An 8,092-nucleotide genomic window follows, 5' to 3' on the forward strand; every position below is an offset into this window, starting at 1 on the left:
ATGGTGCCTCGAGGTGTCCTACAGCCAAATGGCCCATCCAGGACTTCGTCAGTGTGAGACGCACAACATCATTGTATCCCTTTAATTTGGGACTCCTTGGTGATATAGATTTGGGCCCTTTGTGGTCCCCAGGGGCTTCGGTACATCTCGAAAATGATGATTTGGGGCCATGTGTGGCGCCCCGGACATTTGGTGCCGCTTCTAAATAAAGATTATGTGAGTCCGAAATGGAGATTTAGATGTCCCTCACCATGGGATTATGGAGCTCCTTGGGCACGAGCGGGGAGACATGGCTCCATGACCTCTCATGACCCCTCCCCACCTCTCTAGATCCTCCACTGCAGCCCGATACCCTTCATTCCATTGCCTCCCTGGTACAGCTCGACGAGCGACAAGTGATGAGTGAGGTGATTTGGCGGCTACTTTAGAAACAAGCACTGGAAAGAGCAACATGAATTGATTTGCACACAAGCACCTGTTTTTTTCGTGTCATTCGATAGCATGTGTCCCGCGGTTTTAATCGACGCACCTCAGTTTTACTTGGAATTTGGTGTGTCTCTGCATGGAAAAAGCTGTCAATCTGTGGTAGTCAACGAGACTCGGCGTCGCAGTACAAGAACAGCTCGGTCCCCACGCGGCAGTACAAGAACAGCTCGGTCCCACGTCGCAGTACAAGAACAGCTCGGTCCCCACGTCGCAGTACAAGAACAGCTCGGTCCCCACGTCGCAGTACAAGAACAGCTCGGTCCCCACGTCGCAGTACAAGAACAGCTCGCTCCCCACGTCGCAGTACAAGAACAGCTTGGCCCCCACGTCGCAGTACAAGAACAGCTCGGCCCCCACGTCGCAGTACAAGAACAGCTCGTTCCCCACGGTCGCAGTACAAAAACAGCTCGGTCCCCACGTCGCAGTACAAGAACAGCTCGGTACCCCACGTCGCAGTACAAGGGCAGTTCAGACCCGACGGTGCAGTACAAGAACAGCTCGGTCCCCACGTCGCAGTACAAGAACAGCTCGGTCCCCACGTCGCAGTACAAGGGCAGTTTAGACCCGACGGTGCAGTACAAGAACAGCTCGGTCCCCACGTCGCAGTACAAGAACAGCTCGGTCCCCACGTCGCAGTACAAGGGCAGTTCAGACCCGACGGTGCAGTATAACGGCAGTTCAGACCCGACGGTGCAGTACAAGGGCAGTTCAGACCCGACGGTGCAGTATAAGGGCAGTTCAGACCCGACGTCGCAATACAGGGCGGTTCAGACTTCATTTCAAGCCCTGTATGCCGCTTGCGCAGAAACAAATTTACACCTGCAGGAGTTCTTTCTAAGTGAGGGTCTGCGCTGAGCCATAATAAATAACGAAGTAGGATGACAATGTCGACAGGTCTGAGTCCGTCGTCATTTAGTGCTCATAGTGCTTCGCATCACCCATTCCACACAGAGTTTCAATAAGTTTTTCGCATGATCAACGGAACATAGCGGAACAAAATGTAATGAGCATTACATTCAACAGAACAGAATTAGATGTCTTGCACCACCCATATTGTACAGCACTTATAAGTATTTTGTCTTTGCTCAGTGAGGTTTCAGGTATTGGACTGCAACACCTAGAGTTGTTGTGTCGCGGCTCAGCTTTAAATGAGAGCAAGCTAGATAAAACAGTAGCATTGGTCCCATTACTGGGAGAAAAACCAGGAGAATGTCTTCTGTTCTTGTTTCGATAAAGACATGTTGCCGAAATATCAACCCAACTGTATCTCCATTCTCCTGGTTTTTCTCCGAGAAATAAGGCTAATACTACTGTCTTATCTATGTGAAAAATGTTCCCCACTAATGCACTGAACCAATGACATGCAATAGGGCACTGAACAACTTACGTTGTTGAGAGCAGACTAGTCGCATTTTAGTTCCCCGAATCGTGAACAATTTACCAGAATCCCACATTCGGAGGAGACAGTAAACGTGCCCACCTGCTCTTCCGCGTGACTACTAAATGGGACAGTTGCAAAAACCTGACGATCAACACCAGCCGACTAAACCGATAACGGTACTCGCTCGACAACGGACATTGCCAAAACATCACGACCCGCATCGAACATGGCCGACGCGAGAGCCTTGTTCTGGCCTGCAGCCCAGCTTGCGACTCCCAGTCAGAGGGACCTCCGCCGCAAAACAAAAGTCGCGCGCATCAACATACACTCTTTACACCTGAAGCCGCATACGGTCAACAACATCTGAAGCCACAAAACATCGATCTTGCGTCACTTGCCAAAACCTAGCTTCGACTATCGACGCGCAGCAAAATGGTAAGGGTGCCCGACGACAAAGTCTTTCGCGGGGATTGAGCAAGGAAACGTGGTGGAGGCGTAATGATCATGACACCCCATGAATTCACTGCGTGGAGATCCATGCAGCGCGACACTTTTAGAGCATTAGAGTATTACTGCGGTTATTGAAGGTTCATTGGCTTATCGTTGTTGAAGGATGCAAGCCTGTTTTTTAAGCAGCACCACGGGGTTCAGCTGCGAGGTGTAAGTGGTGCTCCCACCGTGTTTCTGAGATGCCTTGAAATGCCCAGCAGTCATTACGTCATTGTTCCATTGCCCCGTGGAATGTTTCCGTCATGTCGGGGTGCTGCCGAATTAGCCGTGCAAAACTGCCACCCTTGCACTCACGTGCAGAACTTCAACTCGCCAAGGATGACAGTGGCAGGGCTGGAAGTGTTCGCTGAGCCAAATATCGTTATGTGCTCGTGGTTTGGCCTTTCTTCATGGTGTTCTTGCATATATATATATATATATATATATATATATATATATATATATATATATCCGTGGATTTAAGACGTTTACTTGCATTCCCATACTCGGTTAGGGCGCTATTCTTCCGCTGTCTGATTACATGCTTCATTTCCGTAAGAACTAGCAGCGATATCCAACCTCTTATATTACGTAGTACAGAACATAACACGTGGCTGATCCTCACCCGCCCCTCTTTCTTCTTTCTTGCTTCACCTGCATCCTCGCGGCACTCCGCTTGTTCGGGGCGGGCTTCATGCGTCAGTCACGGATGGGCCGAGAGCCCCGTGGGAAGGGGAGCCCCGGGCGGGTGCCCAGCGCACGTGCGCGGGCTAAGGTTGGGCGGTTGGCCCCACAGGAGGATCCATGCCTGCCCCACCGTTAACTATTTTCCTTCATCCCATAACCCTGAAATGATCATTTCTGGTCTGAAAGGCTCAAACCCAAACAACAACGCCGTGATTGAACGCGGACATCATATAATGACGGTCCACTCGCTGGCTACACCCGACACAACGCTATGCAAGATCTCTCTTGATGCAGAGCAGGACACTCGTTTTGTGGGACCTTTGCGCCCAAGTTGTCTTGTCCTCTTCCTGCTGCCCGCTATGGGCGAGCGTGATAAGTGCAGGAAGGACGACACCGAAAGGATTCGAACTCGGCCTCCCACATTGAAACGCCTTTGATCACAGGCGACGGAAGTGCCGCCGGCCCCTCTTTGGCCGCCGCTTCACCTGATGACCCTCGGGCGCCCCAGGCCCTTACCATTGGTACGCACACTTCCGCCACGGTGGCTGGACAGCAACCGTCTTTCTGAGATGAATATTTAGATGCAATGAGATAAATATTATGTGTAATGTTATATCATATTTATAAATGGGCAATGATTGCCCATTTATCTTCGTACTGCGTTACCGATTTGGACTGCAATGTGAAAATAACGTAATGTGAGGAGGGCAGGTGCCAAGAATTTCGCTGTTGCTGTGGTACGATCTTCCCAGGCGTTGATTAACTTGCCAATTCAAAATGTCCGATGGGTTAGGTGGAAAAGGCTCGCAGGGGACAAAACCCTACTACCCTAATGTATCCCAGGACTATTCCGAACTGAGATATGAGCCACGGCTCTTTGACTGGCAAAAACTACAAAACTTGCCAGAAATCGTCGTATTCTTACAGGGAAATCTACTATCTTGAAATGAAATGGCGCGCGCTGCATTTACGCCTTCCGGGGCTAGCCAATCACTATCCCCATTAGGGCAGGCCAACCCTGCATTCACCCTGGCAACGCTCCTCCTAAGGCTACAGGATGTGCATTCTAACTTCTCAATGCGTGTCCCAGGATGCTGCAAGCCCGTCTGGCCCGCCGCTTCTCATTCCCACCCCGGCTTGTTGTTGTTATATGTTGTACTCTTTTACCCAACTTCTCAATGCGTGTCCCAGGATGCTGCAGGCCCGTCTGGCCCGCCGCTTTTCATTCCCACCCCGGCTTGTTGTTGTTATATGTTGTACTCTTTTACCCAGACTGTTTCCAAGCACTTCCGGCTAGAGTTCTTCGGAAAAGTTACTGCTGAATGGGTTGTCCTATCTCTCTGTCAACGGTAAGTTGGAAGCACATTCCAGCAATAATTTTGTAGCTCTGGTGCAAACCAACGCCATTTCCCAGCTGAAAATGCTTGTATGAATGTGCTTGGTCGAAAACAAAATCTGGCTTATGGAAATAGTTATGATTAAACTAGCCCTCGAAGAACAGCGTTTTCACGCCGCCGTAGCGTTTGTGACATATGATATAGCCCCACGATGACGTCACAGCATCGCCCGTCCGGAATGCAGTCATGCGGGACTTAGCCCGCCACGAGACTGACGCGCACCATCTCGACCTTCAGGGCTACTTCCGGTTGCCTGCCATGATAGCCTCCGCGCAGCCGACCTCGAGAGCTCCTCCCAGCTGCCTGTCATGGTCTCAACGCAGCTCACACCGCTGGACAATCAGACTGGCGACGCTCACACACCGACTGGCATATCTGCAAGCATCAGATATGATGAAATAAGCAGACTTTTAACCATTGGTTTGCTTTTCAGTGTTAAATACTGCCCTAGACAACTCAACTCGCTATTCAGCAAACACCTCTATCTTCATCACTTTGGGAACGCCACGGGGTAACGCATTGACCCCATCCCCTATTTACGTCCACGCCATGAAAAAATAGCGAATCGGGGCAAGGCAACCCTCAACGCTGCGTCAAGAGGTGACCCCGCCCTGATGGTCAAGTGGTCAAATACGCGTACCATATTTATGGTCACTCCTTAAGCGCGCGTAAATCACGCTGTTGGTCAGCTGACGCGCAGGCCGTGTGGGCTCCTCAACTTGCGTGGAAGGCGCTGGCTAACTTGTTCGCTAGACGTGAGGCCTCCGCTATTTTAAGAAACACGCAGGACTGATGCGCTGGCTTTGCTTTACGCAACAAACCATCGATTGGATCCTCAAGCCGCGGTCACGAACAGTATCCGTGAAGCGTACCTCTGCATGGTGCATATGTTAATGCCGGGCGGAAGATAAACGAGACTTGAAGGTGATATGTTTTAGTGTTATGAAATGCTCGTAGTAAATGAATAGCAGATACAGCCTCATCACATAGCATCCATGGGTCAGCAGTGTCCGGAATGCAAAGAATGCACGCCTCTTACCGATATGCAAGTGTTGGTTTAACCAAAGGTTTGGTACATCGAAGCTTGGATGATTGAACGGGCGGTAACTGGTCTTGTGTTGCGCCAGCTCGCTCGATCCTCTGCCATATAACTTATAAGCAGCAGCATCTGGCACCCAGGACGGTTTAAATGAGAGGATATCGTGCTGTGTTCAATGCCAGAGATTGGCCACTATCGGTCTGCAATCCAATCCAGTTCACAATGCTGTTCACTCTGTTCATCAGGAGTGGTAAAACGGCCCGCTGGCGCAGTAACCGGTGTACTTAACCGGTAACCGGTAAGGTGGCTCAATAACCGGCGCGGGATTATATCTCCATGACCACATGCTCATGGCAATGTTATTGGGTATTCTCATGCTCAGCGTATTGGCCAACGTGGAGCCCGTCTGACTGGTCAAGTACCCGTTTGACGCTTTCGTGGAGAAGGCACGTGTTCACAATAAGGCTTTGCATGCATCATTATGTTGACTTCTGCATGATGTTGCATGCATGATTATGTTGGCTTTTGTTGACGTCGAGCTTGACGAGAAATATATATATATATATATATATATATATATATATATATATATATATATATATATGTTATATGTTAGCTTGGTACTTGGTACTTGGTACATGCAGAGGTACTTCATATGTTAACGTGCTATCACCTTTTGGCAAGTGGCAAGTGGTAGCATCATTAGACGCTATGCGCCTCATGCTGGCATTAGATACCACAATGCATTTCATTGCATTTTCATTCAATTCATTTACATGGTCATGCGAATGAACACAATGTGTACTGTCATCGACGCCGTAAGTCGCACCGATGCAAATTTCTGACGTCCATCTTTGAGCTGAGGTAACGCCCACGTGGCCATTCTCTGTCCTTCGCCGGTTATTAAGGAAGTATTCCACATTTGTGCGGGGTATTAAACTGAAAAAGTCCTCTTGAAAATTATTCGGCGCAGCTCACAGCCCTGCCCTTGTTAAAGGGAGTGTTCCATATTTATGTGGGACTTTTGAACTGAAAAACAATCTTGAAGACCTTTTGGTGCTGTTCTCGACCCTGCCTTTTTTAAGACCTAAGCCTGTCTAGCTTCTGAGGTGCATGCCCGCGAAAACGAGTAAATGTATATCAAGGAGGGTATTTCAAAGCCACCCAGGTATCCACGGCGTCATAATTCGTCATTCAGACCCTGTCATTCCGTTTGTCATGCCGCTATCAAGGTCCCCAAAATATAACTGTCGAGCCGTTCATATCTGGTGTTCGTAAGCACCAGCTCCAGATATAACAGCTGTCAATTGGCTCTCGGTCAAGTTTGTACAAGGTACAATGACTACCAAATAATGACGTAATGTAGAGGGTATGTGCTTAACAGAGAAAGTGTGTTGGCTAGAACAATCTTTTTCACTTGAAGGAATGCTAATAGTTATAACTGCGTTTATTTCGATGCTTAATTCAATATCATCAAACATGGAACATTCCCTTTGAGCCGCCGTTCTGCAAGCCTTCTGCACGTCACTGTCAGCAGCAAGTGGTCGCCCTTACGGACCGCCGAAGGCCCAGAGTCCACCTCTGATCCACAGATGATCCGTCACCACCCCACCAAGAACAGCGGCAGTCCTCCGCGTCACCACCCCATCAAGAACAGCGGCAGTCCTCCGCGTCACCACCCCATCAAGAACGGCGGCAGTCCTCCACGTCACCACCCCATCAACAGCAGCTGTCCTCCCCGTCACCGCCCCGTCAAGAACAGCATCTGTCCTCCCCGTCACCGCCCCATCAAGAACAGCATCTGTCCTCCCCGTCACCGCCCCATCAAGAACAGCATTTTCCTCCCCGTCACCGCCCCATCAAGAACAGCATCTGTCCTCTCCGTCACTGGCCCATCCGGGTACGGTTCGACGATGCAGGACCCGTCTCGGTCCGTCCGTCAGCGGCAGCGGACCGCGCGCCTCGCCGGGTCCAGCTCCGCTCGGGGGCCTTGGATGCACCATACGCCATACCATTTCCCATAACGAGCCCCATGCAGGTGGCAAACGTCGCCGGCGGCACGCTCCGGCGGCGGCGGTCCGCGCGCCTCTCACGGCCGCCGCACTCTGGGGTCAAGGCGTAACAGAGTGTGGCCGCCAGCGGCCGTTTGGCCGCCGGCGCACGGGCCGTGTGACCCGCGGCAGGCGGCGGCACGTCTTCGTACGCCGCTGCACGTGACGGACGGCCGCGACCGGCTCCGCCTCGGCGCGGCGGCGTAGAAGGGCGGTGCGGGCCGTGGGCACGCGGCTACGCTGGTGAGAGCGGCTGCTGCCAGGCTGCGGCTGTGGCGCAGGATTCAGGCAGGGGCTGCTTGTTGGGATTGTTTAGGCAAATACTATACCGATCTAGACAAAATGTTCAGTAATGAAATGGTGGGTGTTTTGAAACACACTGAAGAATGTCACGAGCTGCCCATATAAAGGAAAACAATAAATTAACAATAAATCTGTAACATTACTAAGAATTGATTGCCAAAGCATTGCTATGCTGTGGTAAATGCGGTAAGATTACCAAAAACGTTTTTCTTGCTCAAGATTATCTATGCAATCACTAGTATAAATTCAGGAGGCAGTG

The sequence above is a fragment of the Pollicipes pollicipes genome, unplaced genomic scaffold (assembly GCF_011947565.3).
Source record: "Pollicipes pollicipes isolate AB1234 unplaced genomic scaffold, Ppol_2.1 Scaffold_7231;HRSCAF=8579_pilon_pilon_pilon, whole genome shotgun sequence".
Classification (NCBI taxonomy): Eukaryota; Metazoa; Arthropoda; class Thecostraca; order Pollicipedomorpha; family Pollicipedidae; genus Pollicipes; species Pollicipes pollicipes.